Here is a 24,840-nt window from a genome sequence, read left to right as displayed (position 1 = left end):
CTCTGAAAACACTGCAGAATCATGTGGTAGTCAGTGGTACAAAAGCAAACAGAATATCACCTCTAATAAAATGCTCACTAGAATAATGGTTTCCAAAATGACATGCAAGTTGGTGGAAGAGTAGTTGTACGGACAAATGTAGATCACTCACCAAGCTGAACTCCCCTGATACAAATTAAAGTGCAATAGAAAAAAAATTGAGGTTCTGAACAAAATATGCATCATAGATTTAAAGAGAGTTAGAGGTATCTCAACACTGTGACTCAGTTTTCTCGATTTAAAGGAGGTATTACTTTTGGAGCAACCTACATTGTGTAAATGTCAAATTTCATCTGCATTGTTCTCAGAATTTTCCTACTGTTTGGATCAAGACAGCTCTGTGGACAAAACTAACACTTCTCAGTGTTAACCCTAACTCCTCTCCACCACATCTATACCTAAACGAAGGGATGCTGCTATGGGTGTATTGGAAGAAGCCCTGTATTTAGGATCATCTGCTAAACTCAAAGAACAAGCTCTTAAGTGAGTATGATTCAATCTAATCTTCAGATCATACAAATTCCAGGAAAGAGATGAAGTAACAGGAAAGCAAAATTGTAGTAAAAATAACCTTCCTGTTTTACATTTGTTAGCATCATATTCTTTGGGGAAATGAAGTACCATTTTTTCTTTCTCAGTGTATTCTTGTAATCTCATTATTTTATCTCACTGTTTGTCCTCCTTTATTCAGAACATTTTTTGTGGCTGTAGTTGTGATTCCAATGGGGTCGTTGACCAACCTGTATGAAACACGTGCATCTATAAAATTAGATGAGAGGTATAATGAATACAATACTCTTTCAAGACTCTTTAATATTAAAAGCATATTAAAGACATCAGAAAATCAGAAAATAATAGATGGTAGAGAAGCACATCAACAAGCTTGCTTGTAATAAATTATATGTACAGTGCAATAATAACTTTTAAATAAATTACACTCCACTAACTTTCTCCACTAATATTTAGGACTCATCATATGAACTAAGGTTTGGAAACTGGCCAGCATGAATAAATACTTTGTATGTAGTTAAATGTATTAGAGATTTGAACAACTTGAGCTGTCACCATGAAACTCCAATTAAAAATAAAATCAAGAAATGAGTAACTCCTTTCCTAAATGTCTTCAGTGCAGATGAACACATTTTCTTGAATCAACAGGTCTCACTAACAAATGTTAATGAAATAACTGTAGAATGATTAATGCCAGTAAGACAGATGACAAAGTATCATTATCCAAATTTTGAAATAGAGGGAAATAAAATTGAAGGACGCCTAAAGATCCAATCCAGGAAAGTTTTGGTTTTCTCCAAGTTTACAGCCTTTAAGGAAATGAAGATGCTCATTTCTTTGCTGAAATTAATTGCCACAAAACATTGTCGGTGCCAAAATATTAACGGGTTCAAAAAGAAATTGAAAACATTAAGGAAAGAAAGACTATTAATTAACCATAGAGATGTGGCTCAGGTTCAGGAAATTTAAGATGAGAAAGCATCGCTGTATTTCTTCCTCTGCTCTTATATTTCTCTGCTTATCCAGGATATTAGGGATTAAGAAAACTTCTGTCTGACCCAGTACAACAGTTCTTAAGTTATTATTATGTTCCTTACCTCCTCAGAGAATCTATGTAACATTTCAATGAAAAATATATATATATTTATATATATAAAGATGCAGATCAGGTGTCTACTGAATTACCTTGAGCTGTTTTCTGCCTGCAAAAGGGCAGGGCTTTCTCTATAAATAACTGCACACCAAGCCTGTAGCAAAATAAGCTTCTAGGGAAACAAATGATTCAAGAACACTTTAACTATATCAGGATTACATACTCCAGGGATTTAGCTGAAGCAAAAGGATTTGCATGGCGTGAAGATAGTGAGAAACCTCTCAACAGAACCACAGCTTTCTTTCTTTCACATGGTGTGTGGTCCAGCAGCTGCTGCTTAGTGATTGTATTTTTTCAACAACCCAAATTATTTAAAGGCACAAAGTAGTTGGAAAGCCAGCTACATTTTAAATAAATTCTACATCTTTTATTAAGTATGACCTTGGAGGAAATGGTTATTCAGAAGTTAAGCAGTGTTTCAATTCTGTTGTTGAAAAGCCTGGATTTGTAGTGTACAGATAAGGATGACACTTCCAGATACAAGAAGTAATGCAAGTATTCACATTTGCTGCAAATGATGATGTAGAATAACATAATTAAGCTTTGTAAACATACCCTTGTTTCCATTTTGTCACCTGTTCTGGAGACCATAGGCAAAGCAAAGTTGGTCAACACTACTTCTTGTATTGGGAATTCTTTGTCAGGTCTGGAAAACCAGTATAATGTGGGCATCATTCACCTCCATTTGCTTTAGGTCATGCATTATTCTCCAGTTCATGGCTTCATAAAACTGTGGAATAGCCTTTCTCTAGGAGAACTTGTGAAGAAAGAACATAGTAAAAAGGGGTAGATGTAGCCATAAATATGATAAATGACTTGCTAGAAACTACATTAAATAGCAGCAATATCAGTCCAGAGATGAGTTCTGCAACATTCTTATTGCAAGCCTATGTGGATGGATGATTCACTATGTGCTTGCTTTTCATGGACATCATTTAATGGAACGTCTTATGTCACTAGTCATTTGCACTCCAACTACATAAGACTTGTGTGTTGCTGTTTAATATTTCATCATACTTTCCTCATTCTCCAGACCTCTATTAAATGATGGGAAATGAAATCAGATATGGTACAACTTCTGCCTCCCACTCTGAAATTTTTTTTATCCAGACTCTTTTGACTGTTTTGTTTTGTTGGTATTATTATTATTATTATCTAATGGTGAGGTATTTTTCCAGTGTGCTTCCTTGCAAATCTGGCTGCTAAGCTTAGCACTGAGTCCTGAAGCCAGATGTTGAGTACTAAGACACAAGCTTTGTGCCCATGCTTTTTTTACTATGGCTCCATTTTTACAGCCCCCCAGGGAGCTATACTGACAACCTGCCTTGCAGGTAGGCTCATGGAGCAACTGCTCCCTGTCTGCCTTGAGTTAACTTGTACAGAGTTAGTGCTTGTCAGAACTCTCTACAATCATGGCCCACCACTGGGCTTAAAATTAACAGGAAATATACATTTTAAAAAATGTAAAAATAAGTCAAGTTCCCATCAGGAATACCTTCTGCTGTATTTTTCCTGAGAACGTGCCCTCTAAACACAAAATTTCCACTACAGTTACTACAGAGAGGAAAGAATAAAATGGGAGAGCCAGCCTCACTGATAGAAGTAAACTGAAGTATTCATCTTGAGGAAAAAAAGTTATAACAAAGAAGGAAATAGCATTTCCTTTGACAGCAATAGAAAATATTTGAAAAGGGTAACAGAGTGTTACTCTTGGGATGATTTTATTACCATAACTGATAAGTCTGTTCTATGAGATCATAGCTATTTGGGGATTTTTGCATCTCATTCAGACCCTCAGCCTGGCTGATGCACCAAACCTGACCCTGCGTCTTGGAAAGGTATTCACTTTCAGTCAAGGTTGTTCATATTAATGCAGATCAGTTTTGTCTATCATAGTGATATCTTTCATTTGTACTTACTGCATGCTGCCTCTTTTAGTTAAGCTTTGACCTCAGGTTGACCCAGATATATACTGTATGCTGAGGTACTCTTACTTTCGTGGATAACACTGGTTGAAGAGCAGGCCCAAAAAGACACTTAGGGCCAGGATACAAGAAAAAAACCAACAGAACAGACATTTCAAATTGCAGGTAAATCCAGCCACATTATTTACAACATCTCAAACAATATTTTTACGCCTCAGGGCATTTATAGCAATTATTCAATACAGAGTGTATATTATTTTAACCCCTCATTATAACAACTTTGACAGCTTGTATTACAGCCCAGTAATCATCACTGAAGCTATCCTGAGACCTCAGTGGCTAGAGGTGACATGAGAAAGCTTCAGCCAGTAATCCCAATTTGTGAAACCAGCAGGCTTTGCTTGGCTCCAATAACTTACCTGACATACCCTCAGCAATGCATGAATAAATAAGACAGACGTGCCTCAGTGGTTGCAGTGTAAAGCTAGGTGAGAACAAGCCACTGGCATAAGTGTCTGCAGTCCCTCTTGCTTGGGGTGTGATTCAAAATCCTAACTGAGTGCTGTGCTGGGAGGATTTGTCAGAGTAAAGGGGAGTATTTCTTTCTCTGTGCTCTCTTTTCAGTAAGTTTTCATAGCATTAGGTCTGTGCGTAGTCCATTTCTGGCTTCTTTCAAGCTATGGATACAACAAAACTAATGCTAGCAACCAAGCTACCGAGGGACAACCATTTACCTCTGCTGATAGACAGCTGTTAACTAGTTACATGGGTGCTCCTTGTCTGTTACAACTGAAAAATAAAATGTGTTATTTTATTTCACTGAGCCTCATCTCAATAAAATAGCAAATGTGACCTTTGCAGTGATTTAAGCTAATGCTTTTTTGTCCTACCTATGTGTTAGGTGACATATCCACATATAGCCAAACACTGCAGCTCAGTGACAAATGGCAGCCTACTAAGCCACGGAAGCTCAATTGTTTGTGATTATCTGCCCATACCTGATATTTGCTTTAGCATGTGTCAAATCCACAAGAAACAGGTAGGCTTCAAAATGAGAACTGAAGCCTTTGGGGAGTTTGAAGAGGATGCCTATATCCATAATCTGAATTGTGTATGTATGAAAGAACATGGATAATGTAAATGAGGCAAATGAGAACCTACACACAGCATTGCTTATTCTGCTCAATCCACTTAGTATATGGTTTATATAATATCAAGCATCAATTATTATATATTTTTTCTTCCTTTTATTGAGCTATTATTTTGGCCATAGGAAAAGGTTTGCTGCTGTAGACCAGTAGAAAGCTATTAGGAGAATTAATGTGACTTTTCTATTTTACTTCCTACTCCTGCGTGTTTAAAATTTCAGTTTATTGGTTAGCATAATATTTGAAGAAACTGTTTCTAAGCTCTTTGGAAATGTCTTCGTCTACTCAGACTCAAACCGTTTGTCTCTATGCACAATGGCCAGTGTTGTGTATGACCGCAGCTCCTGCAAGAGCTTTAGACTTCTCAAATGGACAGGATCTATAACAAATAAAAAGAAGAAAGTAAAAATACAGAGACATTGAACTTTTAGAGCACATTTCTTAAATGTAATCTTAGGGGTCATATTCTATATCACTCCGCATTGTATGCTCTTGGTTACACCAGTGGAAATGGTAAAGGGGGAACAATTTTTTTCCTGCTCAGTGCAACAGCACTTCACAATAGCAGACACTGCTATTAGGGGCTATTGAAGAATTGTTCAAAGGGGTTTTATTTTCTTGTAAAGGAGAAATGGCCTCCTGAATGAAACAGTACAGATGTCATTGCCTGAACTTTCTGTCTTTAAATGAGACTGGGAAGGTCTTGAAAATGTGTAGTAGTCTGGTGACCAGGGAGTCTTCTTCAAGCTCTAATTTCTGTGATCAAGAAGATGAGGGATGTAGATGGTATTGAATTATGCCTGAGGCATAAAGGTTCCTGGAGCTGATCACCTCTCCCAGGAAGACATCAGTCTAAAATGTTTCCTGATACTTCTTGCTAACAAGTCTGACAAGTGAAATTCAGGAGTTTCTCTGAAGTCTTGCTGATGTTGTTGATAATGTTTAGTAGCACAAATGTCAGGCTACTGTCCCAGACACTTTATTATTGCACTTCTCTGATGTGACCTTCTGCCAGATTACTAGTATGCAGTGGTCTGCCATACTTCAGAGGGTTCAGCATGATCTTCCAGTGGTGACAGGACAGTAAATGATTATAAATCCTCTATCTCTTCAAGACATATGGTAGGCAGTACAAGGATCCCTAATATGACTTCTTTTTAGACTTTCTTTCACTCTTGGGTGCCAAAAGTTGTAAACCTGCTTTTGGAGACGTTGGGTGTATTCAGATACTCCTTTCAAATCATGAGAAATAGGGTATCTTTCATTGTTCACTGGAGTCTGGGAAATGCTGCCAATTTACTGGCTGATTCTACTTTTCAAGGATTTAGATTGCATATTAAACCTCTTGAACATTTCTTTGAAAATTCCAAGTAAGCACCAGGAAAGGAAGGAGGAGAATCTTTCTTTAATAATCATGTCTTAAGACATTATTCGACATGCTGGTGAAGAACTTGAGAATCTGCTTCTCCTCTGCTTGTCTCTGAGAAGTCCGTGCTCATATACGCAAAGTGGGAGCTGAACCCACTGTCCACCTTGGTAGCATCTTAAAGTTGGTTTGCTTTGCAAGGGTTTCCATAATAGAGCAAAGCAGTGGCCTTGGAATATAAGTATATGTGTGATTTTGAAAAACAGCATTAGTAATTGGGGTTTTACTTTAATTAGATTTGCTTTCCTCATTTCCCAGCAATAGCACAGCCTGTTCTCCTGCTATCCCAGATGGTTTCACTGGTCTTCCATGGGGTTTTTGAATTGACAAATTAGAATCAGGAAAAGCACAAGAAATATCTATAATTTTATGGTTCTTCCTTAATTCGAACTATTCAAAAGCTCCTGTAACTGCCTATATCTTTCTGACAAGCTAATACAATCAACCACATTCTTTCAGCTCACCTACTTTCAATATGGGAATATCATGTTCTGATGAAATTGTTAACCATTAATATTCACGATGTTGAATTATTTACCCATTTTGTCTCTCCAGGGTATTATAATCATCAGATTGAGAAGGACTTAAAATGTACACGTGGAGATTGCTACAATACGTGGCACACGAACCTTTGACTTAAGCTCTAAAGAGACTCATTCTTTTAATATATAATAAGTAACTGGAATGAGAATTAGAGTGTTTAGTGATCTTTCACAGTGGCACAAAAAAGAGCTACTGCTCCACCATCAATTGTTTTATTCTGTTATCCCGGAAGAGACATAAGTTAAAAAAGAAATATTGTAATGAACTTCCCACACATATGAGCTACACTGGAAAGGAACTCCCACCAAAATGCATTATGCTAATCTCCTCCATATCACTCTTATACTTCTTCACAAACACCAATCTTCTTGCCTTCAACTCTCTCACCATTTGCTTCCTTGGTCTGGAAAGTAAATTCTAGTGTGAAGGACGAATCTTCAGTGAATTTTTGCATTTCCTCAAATCATTACATCGACAGCTATATGTATATTGACAAAAAAACAAAATACACCAAAACAGTTTGCTGACAAACAAAAGATTCTAGTTATATCTCCAATGTTATCAGTCTGTAAGAGGAAAAGGTTATTTGCCATTAAATTTCTATGTGGAATACTAAGCTACAAGCCAAAATGAGAATTCTTGAGGTGTTAGCAGCTTTGTTTTGTTAGGTTTTGTTATTTGTTTTGTTTTAGAAGATGAAGGTTATTATTACTTAGCTTTAGCAATCTACGTGTCCCTCTAGGCTACTTCTTGTCTGATTCCTTGCAAGAAGTAGATGAGGTGAGTGTCACAGAGATAATAAACCAGAGATGCAAGAAGTCTCTATCTTCCTTGCAAGCTTCCATCTCTATGAGATACTGTAGTAAGTCAGATAATCCTACAAAAAAAAAAAAAAAAAAAAAAGATATAAATCATAAAAAAGATCACAGTTTGAATGTTTTTTGTCTTTCATTTATCTGACAATGCTTAAGATGTGTTGAGATACCATTATTTCTGGAATGTCCATGACACACTGCGCTGATAATTAAAAGAGATATCTTGCCCTTAACCTCTCATTTTCACAGTGACTGTGTTAACATGAAGCATTACCCAATTGTTGAGTCTAGATATTGATTATTTCAAGCTGTACATGGGCTAATATTGTTTCCCTTGTGGATAGACTAATGTTTTTGTCCACAACAAAGGACAAATGTACATCTTTTCTTCAGAGCTCAGAGATTAATTTTCAGATGGAAGCTGGAAAAAAAAAAAAACAAAACAACAAACCCTCATTATTATTAGGCAGTTTCTTTTCCTTTTCTTTCTTCTCTTACTGAAGAAACCAGCTATAACACAATACTTCTTAATATATGAAAGGTTGGGAGCAGCTGCTTCCATGGAGGAGGAAACACATGTTTTGCAGAATAAAGAAAGCTTCTGCACTTTTTATTTAAAAAAAAAACAACACACATTTTACAACTGAGACATAATCTGCAGATGGAACAGCTGATATGGCTATTTTGCTGGTTGTTAAAGAGTTTATCCTACATTAAATTGACTCCCATGGGTTTAATTTTTCAATGCTGTTACAACCACCAACCTTTCTTATTGAGAAGGTCAATAGGCACAATATGAAGTCTTGTAAATCATTGCCTTACTATTTTTGTAATATATAATGTGACCCTATTCACACATCTTAAAAATTATAAACCAGAGCACATACTGTATATCAAACAAATAAATCAGCTGCTATAAATACAGTCTTCCTTTTGGCTCTGGACAGATTAATTCTACTGCATTTCATATGTTTTAAATTGTTTTTGGCTTCACAGGCAAGATGTGCTTTTGTATTCAGAAAGCAGAGACCCTGGATTTAATCTATTTTAAAAGCTTAATAGAGCCAAAGTGACCTCAAAACCGTATTTTAAAATGATCCCACTAAAAGCCCTAATGAATATAAACATTAAATAAATTAAGCGATAATATTGAAAAAATATATATATCGTCAGCTGATAGAAACTCTTAAAATGAAAGTCTGAGAAGATGACGAAACAAATGAGAATTAAGCACAATGGTGACCTGATAGGCTATTTGGTCCTCCAGGGATGTTTTTCTTCAGGTATATTTGCTGCTCATGTTTCTCATGTAATCTGAAAGCCTGGATATAGCATAGGGGGAAACTGAGTCACTGAGGAAGTTGTTTCCTAATGGAAAACTGCAGTGTTTTAAGAAGAAATTTGTTTTTATCTGGAAACTTTTTCCTCAGTTATGCACCAAAGCAGCATATTTGTACATGTTCTTGTGTTGTCTCCTTCACATCTATTACCATCAGTATTAAGGTGTATCTTGGGCTCATGACTACAATCATCAAGCATCAGCCTTCCAGTAAAGTCAACAGTGAGCAATAGATGTCCTCAGCTATTTAATATTCAAGTAATTTTCTCAGTCCTGAGGAGTTTTTCAACACAGTTGTAAAAAAAAAAAAGACATTGATCAGAGACATTTGAAAGGGAACATTAATAAGAAAAAAAAAGATCAGAATTAAGACAATACAGCTTTTTAAAATGAAGAGCTGCAACACCTCTGAAACCAGTGAGATTTTGTGTTTCTGCTGTGCCAGTTCTGCCCCACAGAAAATATTTCTCAAACATCTCTTTGATCATTGTCTTAGAGAAGCGACTTGGAAACTGGTGATTTAGGTACAGGAAAGGAGGGTGTGTGTTTGTGAGCATGTGCACGAGTGTGTATGGATGGTATTCACCTTAGAGCTGCCAATGAAATCCACCTTGTTGAGATGACCCAGAGATAGGTTACTTCTTGAATTTCAGATGGGTGAGCTTCATAACTTCCTGAGCTGAGATCATTCTGCCACTGATGATGCTGAAAAGGTTTAGGGTGAGAATTTGCCTGTTACAGATCTCTTTCTTTTATATTCATTTTATCACATCCTCATCAGCTTATTGTTCTGATGATCCCTTTGTCCTTTCCCCTCCCTCCCCTGTCCAAGGGCTTTTCTTTGTTAAAATAAACATTCCTGATTTGTGCTCCACGCACTTTCCAAGGACTCTGAGAGACTGGACCAAAGCAATAACAAGGCTGTTAGATCAACAGTGGTCCTGTAGGGTCCAAGCCACTCTGGAATCACTGTTTATTGGGGAACTAGTCGTTGCCATAGCTCAGTGAAAGAAATGAGACTGTATACAGCTTCCTGCACTGTACTTCCACCCTCGTACAAGGCCAACCAAAATGTGACATGATGTAAAATGCTTTCCCATGAGATGCATTGAATATATTTATAGGTTCTGTCTATGTTGGCAGCCAAATTCTGATTCGTACAATTTCCTCATACAGACTTGCCCTATTTCTTCAGAGAAATGTTTTCTGTTAAGTTATGTGTGGTACTAGCCTACAAAAATTAGTGATCAAATAGTGATGCAGCTACAACTATCTTCTGTTTTAGGGAAGAGAGACCGTTTCCTCTCTGTGGTTCACTCAATACCAAGAGAGTCCAAAGACTGCGAAAGAGACCAAGGAGTCTCAATTTAATGCTCTCATGATCAAGTGAGGTCTGTTTGCACTGAATGTTCTAATCATTTTAAATCATGAAAATAATCTATATGCTCAGATTTTTTTTTTTTTTTCCCAGGCTGCAAAACCCCTTTGATTTAAACATCTAAGACTTCTTGCTTTCCTTTTCCTCCACCTCTTCAGGAAGCTTTCCCAAAAGAGTTGTCAGATCAGCCCCTCAATTTCTTGTATTTTCTCTACAGTTCTTCCAAATATGTAAAGTAGACTTGGATCGCAACCTGATTTATGTCCTATATTTCATTTCAGAATATGTTTAGAGGGTGAAGGTATAGCACAAAATGATGGGAGTCCTTGAGTTACACTGTGCAATGTAGATCTAGAAAATATTTGCCTTTTTTTTGGTAACACTTTAAAATATACATTAAAAAAAAAAAAAAAAAAAGATAAAACTCACTGTACTGAACAAACACAGCTGAAGAGCACCAAACAAGCTTGTTTGTGAATATCATCTGAAATGTTCCTGATGTTTAAATGCAGATATCATGATTTTGGGGTAAAGCATCTTTTTTTTTAACCTGTGGCATTCTCATTAGCTATCAGCAGACCATTTGCTGTCTGACTCCAAAACAACAGATACTTAAGAATAAATACCTGGGTGCTTTTCATCTGACAATCTAGTTAATTTTGGTTGCATTCACTACAGTTCAGGGAAGGTGTTTTTATAAGAGATGGGAATTCTAATGCATGCTTGAAAGATGTAATGAGCTGTTAACAGCCTTGGCCTTTTCCTAGGCTAGGTTCGGTACTGCCTTATGACTAACTGATGGGTCCTCTCTGCTGCATGGGAACAACCAGGAGGCCGGTGGCTACAACAGATGGAAAGGGATGGTGAGGAAATTGTGAGACAATAGAACCATCAGGAAATGGGCCTCCTATGTCTTTACCCAGGGCATCTGCAAAACTGAGATCAACTTCATTGTTTTCTCTCTGTTTCCCTTTATAAAGAACAACACTCCCCAAAAGAAATCCAATCCCATAACCCCAAGACCTTTCAACTTTTTATTTCAAACAAATCTAGTCCCCATAGTTTCAGTTTTGTACAGAAATAGCATCTCAGTTAGTGACTTTACCTACTAGTTTTGAAGATAAGATTAGTTTGGGGAACTTGTAATGAAACACATTTGTGATTATGACTACAGTAGGCTACAATATAAAACGTATTTCACCTATTGGAGTTTTGCATGAGACTTTCAGTGGAAATTTTAACAATGTTCTAACAAAACAAGATATAAGATTTTCTATTAAGCCATGATATTTCAATTGTCACACGAGGAATAAAAATATTAAGTATGTGAACAGTACAATAATAAAATCCTAGGTAAGCACTTTTGGTAAGATAAACAAGGAAAATCAAGATTGGATCGTGTATTTATTGGCAGAACAAGAAGAATAATTACTTTAATGAGATTTCTTTTAGAAATATGTTCTGTATAATGAAATATGTGCACTGTATAATAGAAAAATATATTGCCACTTTCTACTCACATTTTTACTGATAATGAAATACCCATAATCCAGCAATAAGTATTTATGAAAGTAGCTATGATTTTGACTATCTTAACTTCGAGATTTTTAGATGTCAGCAATAATTGTATAGCATAGTCATTTATTTTTCTGCGTTAAAGAATACACAGTGGACTCTGAATGACACTAATAAGCCTGAAAGCTAGTTCAAGCTTTCAAAATATTTCAAAATATTAAAAAAAAAACTGAGTACTTACAGCTTTTAAAAATAGAAAATCAGGAACTTGGGTTTCCTATTGAAAGTAGATGTTCTAATACATACATCGATGTTCCTAGATAATTATGTAATTTAAAATGTAGTTCAGAATCTGAACTAACCTGCCCTCTCTAATCCGCAATTCAAAGGATGTTGGATGTTAAAAGAATTTTGTTAGCTGAAGCAGTGTCATATTGATTGAGCATTACAGTCTTTGGGAAATTTCTGATGTTTAATCAAAACAGGAGCTCCCCAGGGCAGTAGAAGTTCCCATTCTGCCCCACTGGAAGTGGAGATCTCAGTGAGGTCTTTTTGCACATCCAGGCAAAAATTCACCACATGTATTCTCTGCAGATCTCTGAAAAGGGAGAAGACTAACTGAAAAAATTCTGATTGCTCATGCTTTGATAGTGCAGAACCGCTATGCCAAGGTGTGGAGTCAAGGATCTAGCAGAGATCCACCCCTGCCTCTTCTCACTAAGCCCCTCTGCAAGTTCAGGCCTAACCATGTGGGGAAGCCCCTGTGAACATCTTGGGCAGTGAGCATGGCTTATATCTCCCATATTTCCCTTTTTGTCTCTCTGTTGCTTGCTCTCCTAGAGATATGCTTTCCACGCTGAAATGATGCTTCAAAAGTTCTGTCACATTGTGCTTTCTCTTCAGCTTTCCCGAGGATGTCTGCCTTCATCTGCAGCTGGTGTTGGAGCTTTCCTGTATATCATGGACAGTACCCAGTTCTTTGGTGGCTCGTGGTTCTGTCAGTCTTCCTCCAGCAGTACCTTTTGCCTTACTGAACTCTATGCTTTGTAATAATTACTTTGCCCCTTCATGAGGAAAACCTGAGGTATTACAGCAGCAAAGCCTCCAGCATTCTTCACTCAGTAGAACAGGGGAGACGGGGAGAGCCCAGTAGACTGGCACATTTCTGCAGAATGAGGGATGTGTGCTGACAGAGACTTCCTCTCCTACCTCTGAGGGGATTCAGATCAGTGCTGCACAGCATCATGCAGAATATTAGGACCGATAAGCACACGGCTGGAGTTCTATTAGCTTTCGCAAAAGCAATTTTTGTTTTATTTATTTTTAGCTTCATAAAAGGTGCTCTATTGACTTATTTCAGTGCAATTTAATAAAATGCACACAGATCTCTCTCTTTTCAAATGCACAAAACAGAGAGATGATTGGAACGGAGATCCTCAGTAAGTCCCTTGCCGTCTTACTGGTGACATCTCAGAAGTGGCTGAGGCCAGACTGCCACCTCATGCTCTGAGGCATCTTGCTGCAGAGAGTTCTGCTGCCATTAAAATTCAAGGGTGGTGAGCACCAGCACTTCACCTGACCCCAGTTGCCATGGCAGATCATGGGCTGAGAGGTGCGATCCCAGGCATCCAGGCCCTAAGCGATATTTGCCTTTGTCATGAGCAGGGACAGTTCATGCATCCTAGAGAAAATAGGAAGCCAATGTGTTTGGTGAAAAATTGACTTCATATATGCAGCTGGATGGTAGCAGTTACCAGCAGGGCAGTGCCATTACCACTGAGGTCACTGGAAGACAAAGGCAGCCCTTGGGAAATTGCATACTAAGGGGGGCTCAGGATGTAAGTTGCTGTATCTGTCTGGTGACAATTAAAGCAGTGGGCCTCCTGCTCCCAGCTCCTCCAGCCAGCCCAGTAAAATCTAAGAGCCTGATTTAAAGCAAAAGGCTTGACGCTCATTGCCTAAAGGGTGATTCAGGGAATGTTGATTTTCAGGGATGCTGGGCAGGCACAGCCACCACTGGCTCAAAAAGGGCAGTAGCTGCTGTAGAGCAGCAGGAGCGCATCAGCCTTGAAACCCAGCCACCTCCTTACCGCACCAGGCTTGGGTGTTGATGCTTCATTTAGGGAACAGGAGCTAAATCAATACGGCCTTTAACCTTGAACTCTGTGTTTCAGTTTTGCCTTCCGTGAAGCAGTAATAACACTCGCCTACAGTATTTCAAAGATAATCGGGAAGAGCTCTGAAACGCACCGTGAGCTGCATCATTACATACCTGCACATTTTTATTGTGTTTGCATAACCGACAATACAACATGCCATTGCAGGACGCTGTACATTCCTATCCTACTGATTTCTTTTTTTTTTCTTGGACAAGCAATGCATTAACAATATGTATTTATATTAAAATGCCCTTGAGAAATAAAATTACATGTGATACTCATTTTTTATTTTCCAGTAAACTTCATAATGCTTTTTCAGGTTCCATCGTTTGGGTGGATTTCTAGTTTATCTCACATGTGAGAAATGACCTTATAACCTACATGTGACAGTTGTTTGGGTTTTATTAAGTGCCCTGCTCACAGGTAGCACTGGGGCATTACTCACAGATATTTGTGTGCCGCAACAGAAAGCCAAGGAAAATTATTATTATTCTACATTTAACTATGGTGTCTTCCTTTTGCCCCATGTCATTTGGAAGTATCTTCCACCAGGATAGATTTGCTTTTAAATTGGAAAAAGAGAATTGCTGTTTTTTTCTCTGTAGTTGGCTCCAGTGCTCTGTGCTTTGGAATGGGCACCTTTCATTTCTGAAAACAGCTTTCTAGCCCTGTAAGTGGCCTCTGTTTAAAAATGTATTTCTATGTAGAAACTGCCACCAATATGAGGAACAAGGAGGTAAACTGACTTCCACGTAGGGTTCAAGGAAAGCTGTCAGGAGAGGAGAAAGCAGGCAGATGATGTCAGCCCTCTGAAGAATTCCTCTGCTGGGAATCACTGAGAGAACTAAACCTAGATGAGTTTACAAATAAGGTTAATTTTAAAATTATTCTGAAGGATTGCCATTATTATTATTATAAAACAGGTTTTAACATAGCTTTTCTACTTTCTCAAATGCCAACAATAATGACACCATCCAGAATACTCATTATAGTGCCCTGAGGCTGTGCACTCTCCTCACCTGCTTTATCTCTGACTCTCTCTGCTGGTTTTAATTCAGTGCTAGGTACAGTGTGAGTGTCCTTGCACAGGACACAAGCCATTGCACACACATTGGCTTCTCTGGAAGAAATTGTGAGTCTGTATATGAAAATGCCCCTTTGGTCAAATAGCATCCACAGAAATGAAACTGCCAGGCATCTCGTAAGCACCGCTGATGGAAGACTATTGGAAAGGGCAATGCTCTAAGCCACAAAAGGGAGCTTTGGCTGAAGACAAAATGAAGCAAACAATTAGTATTCCTGGCATAATGGAGTAAAACAACAAACAGTGCAGTAGATGCTCCATATTATTAAAAGGTATTGTGATAAGGTTTCTTCTGCAAACACAAATAAGAGTATTATGCAGAGTGAGGTTCCCATCCAATTTATTTTTCATGCCTCTTATTGACAAATAGCTAATGAGAATTGCTCACATTTCCTCTGTATCTTATCAAGCATTGCTAATAAAAATCCCCACTGTTCTCCATGTGGGTTGCATAATTTCATAAAATTTTCAGTAGCCTATGACTTACTAAATAAAGTCGTCATTCAAGCCTCATTTCCCACCTGACTGCAAATAATCAAAATGGACACTGAATTAATGCTGAATATTGTCTGTGTTTGATGAGTCTCTGCAAGATCTCTGTTCTGTCACCTTCAATGCACTCTGCTTGAGGGACTTACCCGACTTCTTATTGTTTATGGGAAAAAAAGCAGATATCACAAAGCTGTCCCTGGCCTCATCTAATTTATTCTTTTGAAATGTTTTTTAGGAGTGAAGAGAAATTTAAAAAATAGGATACTTATTACTAAATTACAGGAATTCAAGTCAGAGTTACCTGCAAAAACAGAAGAATAACTATTGTGTTTTATTTGTTCTGTGTTTGAAATAGCATAACTGAAGCATTACTTTAATCAGTAACATAGGTAGATGTTATAGACTCAGGAAAAAGATAAAACTGATCCTAAAACACCGGGGTCTTTTCATGAGATCTAGGAGTCCAGAAAGAAATAGTAACAGCAAAACAGTATTTACAACTTCAAAATGGAAATGCAGTATACAAATTTATGTATTTGTTAGAGATCTGCATGAAACAATGAGAGAGCTGTAACCTTGTATTCCATTTATTAAACTTTTCTTTGTAAATGATACGTGCACTCGTGTAAGATTCCCTTTTCCATGAAATGGAGGAACTTGGCTGCATCTCCTACAGCAAGGTAAAAGCATATGGCTGGGGAGATGGGAAAATCTGTGCAGCAGAATAATAATTTAAATCAGACTTCACATTTCCTCTGGGTGGGTCCAAGAACTGGAATTTTGTGTAAGGAAAGTATAACACTTCTTTCACTTGGATTTAGTAGGACAAGGCTGGCACAGGTACCCGCGTGCAGAGAAGGCTCAGAAGAGCCCAGAGGCATTTCCCCAATGCCCACCTGCACCTCAGAGAAGGTCAGGGGTAATGCTCTCTGTTTCTTCTTCATGCCTTGTTATCCAAGTCTCCATGCAGAGCTTTAGAACACTGCCTCACCTGCATGTTCCTGGTCTCCATCTTCTAGTCTTCCTGCACCTCCAAACATCAAATGCCTTGTGTCAATTCTAGGCTATTTTTTGACCATTTTCGCACTATTTAATCACACACACATTTTCTTACAGTCTTTTCCCTTCAGCCTGAATAGTATCTGCCTTGTCTGCAAGTGAATTCTTTGTCTCTTGTCTAATTCTTAGTTACTTAATAGTCAGCTCCAGTAAGCTGACTTTTACTAAGTCTCAAAACCAACCCAAACACAAAAAGACACTATTAACATTCAAGGACAAATTAAATGCAGGAAGCCAGGATGCTCCACAGTTTTTCAGTAAAATGAGCCATCATCAGTGGGATGGCTATAAAGCATAGCACTATTTTTAAGCTTTTGCATCCTGAAATGTCTATACACTATTGATGATATTTACTTATTTGATGGTTAGCAATGCACGGACATCTAATGAAAACCCTTCCAGCTTATAGTGCCTGGATCTTGAGCTTGGAGGAATTATAACTTGAACTATCAGGTTGCATGCTAGAGCGTAGGCAATCTTAGCTAATAATACAAATATTTGATGACACAGGTCTTCTTGATGGATAATGCACACAAGGGAGTTCGTTAACCATACAAGTTTTGCCTCAAGCTGTGTAAGTGCCTTGCAGAAGGTATTAATTCTGTGTTGACACATTGGGAGTCTCCTAGTTTGCACACTATGCTCAGAAGCATAGTTTCTACATGTGTTCATTGCATTAAACATACAACTTTCTACTAACATTTGTGAAACCATCTTCATAAGAGACATTTGATCATGTTTATTCAGACTAAGTTCAGAACTACACACTGCTTTTTTTTTTTTCTTTTTTTCCTTTGCAGAATTTATCTGCGTTCAACACACTACAACACTAATCAGTCCTGTGGCACCAGTGGAAGTAAATTATTACCTTGCTCAGCATACCAGAGGGCAAGGAACTGAATTTCATGACTGGTGAGGAAGACCTGCCAAGGCTGTGGGTTTGCATGTGTGTAGTAGTTTGAAACGGTGCCAGCTAAGTGCATCTTGCGCACATCTTCTAAAAGAAGCTTTTTGCTAAATCTAAAGAAGTATTGGACAACGTGGATTTATTGAGCTTGGTCTTTACGAAGCAATATGGTTAACTGAACTGGAAAAAAAAAAAAAAATCAGTAGTCCACTTAACTTCTTAATAAAATAAGCCAGGGACAACCTGAATTTCTCCTGATCCATACTGTGCTTTAAACTGGTTAAGTACCACTCATTGATTTCTTCTATTCCAACTACCCATATAAAAAACATCAGCTGGTAACAAGGTTCCTTATTGTGATTTGTACTTCCTTCTACAGATGATTGGTCTCGGAATACAGACAATATCTACATGTGATTTTTCATGTAGTCTCTGAGGTGAAACTTGATGTGCCTTTGAAGTGGTTCTCACAAAAGAGAGAATTAGTATGCAGCAAAGCACAGGCACACAGAGAGCTGGACACTGTTCAGATTCAGGGTTTCTCTGTTTCTAATTTATTAATCCAGTACAGATGCACCTGTTTATTTTCAGCAAAGTTCTATTCTCTCCACAGTATTCCACCTGGGCTGCCAGAGGAAAAAAAGACAATAGCTGGCTTACCAAAGTGTACATAGAACCTGTTGGCTGGGAAAAGTTTAGGATCTAAGGCAATCATAACCTTGCTGAAATGGACATGCATCTCTGCACTCCATAGCAGTGAAGATATAAGAACATTGCATTTTATGATAGTGATAATGTTTAGACAGAAAAATCCAAACTTTTGTAATGAGGCAATGAACTGCTCTTAAAAAAGCATAAGCATGAGTCATAACTGCTCTTACAAGAGCACTCTCAGTGGTATTTGAAAAGTCATAATGGTCAGGCGAAGCCCCTGGAGACTGGAAAAAAGGCAATACCACATCCATTTTCTAAAAGGCTAGAAAGGACAACATAGGTAAGTTCCAAACTGTTAGCCTCACTTTTGTGCCAGGGAAGATCATGAAATATATCTTCCTGGATGCTGTGCTAAGGCACACAGATGAGAGGAAGGTGATATAGGATAACCAGCATGGCTTCAGGTCCTGCCTGACCAACCTTGATGCTTTTAACAATAGCGTAAATGCATCAGCAGACAAGGGAAGATATCACCTATCTGAATTTCAGTAAGGTCTTTGACACAGTCCCCCATAACATCTTTCTCTCCAAACTGGAAAGATATGTATTTGATGGGTGGACTAATTGATGGACGAGGAATTGGTTGCAAAATCGTACTCACAGAGTGGTGGTCAATGGCTCAACGTCTGAAAGGAGATTCAGTGACAAGTAGTGTCTCTCAGGCATTTCTACTGGGACAGATATTCTAATACTTTCACCAGTGGCACTGACAGTGGGATTGAGTGTACCCTCAGCATGTATGCAGGTAACACCAAGCTGTGGAGCATAGTCAACATACCTAAGAAACAAGATGCCATTCAGAGAGATCCTAATAGGCTCCTCAGTAGGCCTAGGAGATCATGAAATTTAACAAACCCAAGTGCAAGGTCTTGCATCTGAGTCACAGCAACACCCACAATCAATACAACACAGAAGATGTAAGGGTGGAGCATAGCTTTGGGGATCTGAGGGTACTGGTTGATGCCAGGCTTGACATGAGCCCACAACATATCCTCACAGCCCAGAAAACCAACGGCATCCTGGGCTACATCAAGAGAAGCATTGCCAGCAGGTAGAGGGAAGTGATCCTGCCCCTCTACTCTGTGCTGGCAAAACTTCTCCTGGAGTACTGCATCTAGATGGGGAGTCTTCTGTGCAGGAAAGACGTGGATTTGTTGGAGCACATCCAGAGGAGGGTCACAGAAATGATGCAAGGGATAAAGCAACTCTACAAGGATAGGCTGAGAGAGCTGGGGCTGTTCCACATGGAAAACAGAAGACTCCAGGGAGACCTGATGGCAGACTTTCAGTATCTAACAGGAGGCTATAAGAAAGAAGGGGACAGAATCTTCAGCAGGGTCTGTTATAATAGACCAAGGGGAAATGGTTTCAAACTAAGAGACGGGAGATTTAGATTAGAGACTAGATTTAGTTTTTTTACTATAAGGGTTGTGAGGTACTGGAACGGGTTGTCCAGAGAGGTGGTGGATGCCTCATCCCTGGAGGCTCTGAGCAACCTGATCTAGCTGTAGGTATCTGTTCATTTCAAGGGAACTGGAGTGGATGAGCCTTAGAAAGGTTCCTTACAACTTAAATGTTTCTATGATAAGATATTAGTTCTTCATGGCTCTTCCCTGGTTTCCCTGGGTAACCTCAGACAAGTTGCAGAGACCATGGTATTCAACTGTGGGCTCACAAAGATCTCCACAAACCAACACCAGCTCCAATCTCTACCTACTTTACACTGGTTCCTTAGCATCCTACACATGCAGCCAAGTACTTTCCAGCCTTGCTGATTTTGTACAGATAGGCTAGCACATGCTCCCTAACCCATCACCCATATACATCCTGGGGAAAAAGAATTAAAAGACAGCTTCTGTCAAGAATCAGTATGACAGCTTACTACAATTGCGGGTTGTGTTTTTTTTTTTTTCTTTTCTTTTTGTGCAGTTACTAATCATCAGATCAGAGAGCTCTCCTTTATATCTATCACTGTGAGCTCACTGGAAAGCAACAAGCCAAAACCAAACTCTTCGGAGATTATGTTTTAATGACCCTCCCTCCCTGCAGCGTGACTGAAATTCAGCTGAAATAGCCAGCTTCCCTAGTTTCAAATATGAATAACAAGGTTTGGCACTGCTTATCCTCCCTACACAATCAGAAAATATTTTTCTGCCTTAAAGTGTTACTTGGCTTTTGTGAGGAGGCTTTTAATACCTGTCTGGGGATGGGCCGCATCCCCAGATGCTGTGTCTGGGGAACACGTGAGGAAAGCAAATCAGAGACGTTAAATCTTTCAAGAGATTTCATTCAGTTACATTTCTTCCAATGTTTCCTATAGCAGCAAGAACTCCTCTGTGCCAGCCAAGGCTGTGAGCAGCAGAGGCAATCCCACAGCCACCTTCCCTGGAAGGAAGAACAGGTGCTGGGCCCATGGCCACCACCACCAGTTAACTCTTTCACCTTCTCAAGGACAGTGAGCAGCATCCACCTTCTGCACCACTTCTTGGGGGTGTCTCAAGCAGTGAACAAAGCAAGACAACAGTGCAGAACACATGTTTTATGCCTTGCCACTTGTCAAACATTGCTCATGCTAATGAAATTGCAATTCAGTCTGAGTAGGAATAGGATCAGTAAGTAAACTTACTGAAAAAAATCAGTTTAAATATTTAGTTACTTTGGTTATTGAAATAAGAACTCTGAACAATTAGGGGCCTATGTCATAATCTTGTGGGGGAAAATACTCAGTCTCTGGCATACATGGGTGTTCTGAGCTGCTGTGAAATAAATACAACTTTGCTCTAACATTGTAACTAAACAGTTTCTGAAAAATAACAGAATAAAACATATTAAAAACCCTTTACCCCAGGCTATTATAATGAAAAAAAGTGTTCAAAATGTGAACTAATGAAGTACAAAGTAATGAATATTTAATTTGTATAATTTACCGAAATGCAGTTAGGAATCTGAGCGATATTCTTCATAAGCACAGCGTTCATTAGGCCTTTATTGTAGCTTGCATGCAATCATTACTTTTTTTTCCTCCCCATATTACTATTACTGTGGTATTACACAAAGGTGAATGAACATCTCATGAGAGTGTCTGGAAGGTTCAAGGGAAGAAAGGAAACGAGGAAGGCAGTGGTGCCTATTAAATTTAAATAAGCTACCTGTTTACAGTGAGAAAAGATAAAAGACTAAAGCGCAGCAGAAGAGCAACTGAGAAAAGGAATAGAAAAGGTAATCGAGTTTTACCTTATGGGCTTCTTCACTTGGCAGAGTGAATATTATTGAATTAGCCCTATTACTATAAAGATTACACAAAAGCAGAACAGTGTGAAGGCATGGTATGAAACTTTAACAATATCAATGGAGGTGAGATAAGCACTACCAAAACTGAGCACAGGAATGTATCAGATAAAGAATATCATTCTTTTTTTCCAGTAGAACTGTACTACAGTGTGATGTGAATTTTAATAGAAGCACACAGGAAAATGAAAATACGAACACCAAAAAAGTCCATGCACAAAGAGAAGGATTTCATAGCCATAGTAAATATCAAGAGGTGAAATATTTGTATCAAAGGGAATATCTTTCATTCCATACCTTTATTTAACAGGCATCCCTTGCCACATCCTCTCAGTCTCCAGCTTACTAATTTGAATCTGGTTTAAGATCACATTCTCCTGAAATGTGGATTTCACATTGTTTTATAGGTTCAAAGTGAGAGTTAAATGTCAACAGATTTAAATTACCAAACGTGGATCTAAGATAGTGCTTTTATTTGACCACAGAAAACTGAACCAAAGCCTTGCGTTGCTTTACTCTCTTGCCCAGCTCCTTCTCGCACTCTCATCCAAATTTGTATCTCCTTCTTATATACATTATGTACTCATTTACCGAAAGACATCCCCATACAATGTCTAAATAATTTCTATAATCATAACACAACACACACACACACTACTTTATCAGAAGGTAGCGGGGGATATCCTATGAAAATAATTAATTTAATATCAGGCTGCTTTTTCCACTCTGCATTTAAGCAGCAGCATGGGGTTGCTGGACAGCAGAAGCCAGCCCCGCACCAGGCATCCTAATTACCGTAAGAAGTACTGGTGCCTCAGGCTGGCAAGGAAGCCTAATCAGGTATTAAAAAGAACATGCTTTTGACAAATTATGCATTCTAGCAGTGTAAATATGCAGCATGCTGTGTTCTGCGTTTTGTCTCCCTCCTCCCTGAAAAGAAGAGCAGATTGCCCTTGCAACCAATCTCCCCAAGCAGCCTTGGCAGTTTCAGGTGTAGGAAGATGGGGCCCATGCCCTTCTGTTTGTCCTGCTATTTGCAGGGGGAGAGCATGCAAATAAGAAGCCATGAGAAAATAATGACAGAGGTTAAAAAATAAAAATAAAAAATTAGAGGAGAGGTGGAAAATATCATCTAAAAATGACCAGTGATAACATAACAATATACAAATGTGCAATTCTCAGTTTGCAGCATAACATAATTTCTCTTGTTATCTTCAAGTAATTAAACAGAAAAAAAAGAGTAATTTGCATCCTTTTGTTGCTTGAAGGGACCAACAGCTATGCAGAGCTAAGGAAACTGAAGTCAGGCACATTACATCTATGCACCCTAAGACACAAAGGGACACTTGCTGTGATACCAAAAGCTGAAACAAGGTGAGTGCATCAGAGCTGAGCACAGGGACGTGTCAGTGATCATACTGCTCAGGAATGTATTTGCCAGATGCTGAAAGACCAGTTTAACATATTGCCTCCATTTACAGCAGCCTCACATTCCACACACCTGGATCAAGCACTATCCCCCTGTGAAACAGTACAGTTTTACCCAGGTAGCAAGCTGTGATGAACTGCCCTGTACAGAACTGACCATACCATTGTTTAAGTTAGAAGGGGCCCTTAAAGGTCACCTAATCTAACTCTCCTGCACTGAACAGGGACACTTACAGCACAATCAGGGTGCTCAGATCCTGCTACAACCTGACCTTGAACATTTCCAAGGTGCACTTAATTTTCTAAGTGCCAAACAACACTCTCTATTTACAAATGACAGCATAATCCCACCAAATACTACCTTCCAGGGCATTTCATATGCCTCTTTGAAGAATTTTTGCAGAGACAAAGTCTGGAAGGTGACTTCCATGAGACTCTATGGACCAGGTTTCCCAGAAGTCGAAGTGTTCTGCCACTACCTGCAAAGTAGTAGTGCAATAGGAGGAGCTTGCTAGCTGCTTTACAAGCTGCACCAAGCCCACCTCTAACCCTCTGCTGGAATTGCTTTTTATTGTTCTTTTCTATCTTCTTTTTCTCCTCATCCCTTCCTATCTCCCATTCTTCCCTCTACCTTTTTTCCTCTTGCAGTAACACCTACTCACCTATACTATCCTTTATAGTGCACTGGGGACGGAATAACTCTTATTGTCAGGTTAACAGTCCATGGGCTGAAGCAGGGATCTATGATGATAATTCCTTTGTGCCCTTGGCAGCATCAACAATACAACATGCAAAATTAATACAAAGTGAGAAAATAGGGATTAGGAAGTCCCAACGCTTGCTAGAGGACCACACAAAATCAGTTTTTGCATATGCTTAGGCTGTTAGCAGGGAAAAGATACAACAAAAAAAAAAACTGTAAAGAGAAAGAGATAGCATGGGCAATTGCTCTGAGTAGCTTTGAGCTGAACAAAGTAAGAAGGGGAAAAGCACAGCCAGGTTTATGAAGAAGCAAAATAGCTTCTGACAGGTTCTTGGCAATACCAGGTACAGCGTTCACAGGTAAGCCAACAGTCACATACAGAAATTAGAATGGAACTCACCCAACTAATGAAGGATCTCTCTATACAGCACTTCTCAGGAAGCAGCCTCAGTCCAACAAAAGCTCTCCTTTCTGCTGCTGCCCCTTGTGTGGGCCCAGGGTGGCTCCACCCTGGGTCCATCCCTTCTGGTGAGCACAGGTGCAAACAATTTGCCTGTGCTCCCTTGGCCAGACACATCCCTTCACCATTTGCTCAATCACCAGTTCAAGCCCTAATCTAACAGCTCTCCTACACCAGGGCAGCTAGTACTGAGGCAGGAACTGGCTTCTCCTGTGTGCTTGACTTCAGTCAGCACTGAAATGCTTGTTAATAAAAACCAAATGCCAATATTTGAGTTAAAGTTTGGTCAAGTATCAATAGGCACTTTTAGGTCCCCTTCTAGGGTACCATTCTGTGATTCTTCTATAGAAATAATAGTTGAATGCTGGTAGGCAAAACAGCAGAGGAAAAATTTGGAGGAAAACATGGTGAAGAATGAAAAATTTTTATGCCTACTACAGAGGGGGAAGTTATTATCCAACCATCAACATCTGACATTTAGACAAAAGAGAGATGACTACAACATGAGCTATGGATCCAGAATATCCAATCTCACCATATAGACTTGCTGTGATTCTCCACAGGTTCTAAGAATAACTGTATTGAAATTCTATTGTTTATACTGGAACAACTGGTAACTGGTTCATCGTGATAGGGAGTGGGATGTTCATCCTTATGGGATGAAAAGTGAAGCTTTTCCACCGTCTCATGTCATTCTTTGGTGCAGACATGCAGTGCTCCTCATGTGAACAGTTGTCTGAGTGTGGTGTTTGGTG

General features: G+C 38.9%; 1 long non-coding RNA gene across 1 annotated transcript; it reads right to left on the bottom strand.

Moving 5' to 3' along the window:
- Nucleotides 1-9,389: 9,389 nt before the first annotated feature.
- On the bottom strand, nt 9,390-24,082 carry LOC149919472 (uncharacterized). The gene is made up of 3 exons (XR_016463596.1): nt 24,026-24,082; nt 21,792-21,871; nt 9,390-9,603 (listed from the first exon to the last, which is right to left on the bottom strand). It is a non-coding gene; the product is annotated as an uncharacterized LOC149919472 (long non-coding RNA).
- Nucleotides 24,083-24,840: the final 758 nt, after the last annotated feature.

Source organism: Phasianus colchicus, chromosome 1 (assembly GCF_987193195.1).
Source record: "Phasianus colchicus chromosome 1, bPhaCol1.hap1.1, whole genome shotgun sequence".
In the NCBI taxonomy this organism is placed as follows: domain Eukaryota; kingdom Metazoa; phylum Chordata; class Aves; order Galliformes; family Phasianidae; genus Phasianus; species Phasianus colchicus.
The sequence above is the reverse complement of the archived record's forward strand: the minus strand, read 5'-3'. Positions and strand labels throughout refer to the sequence as shown.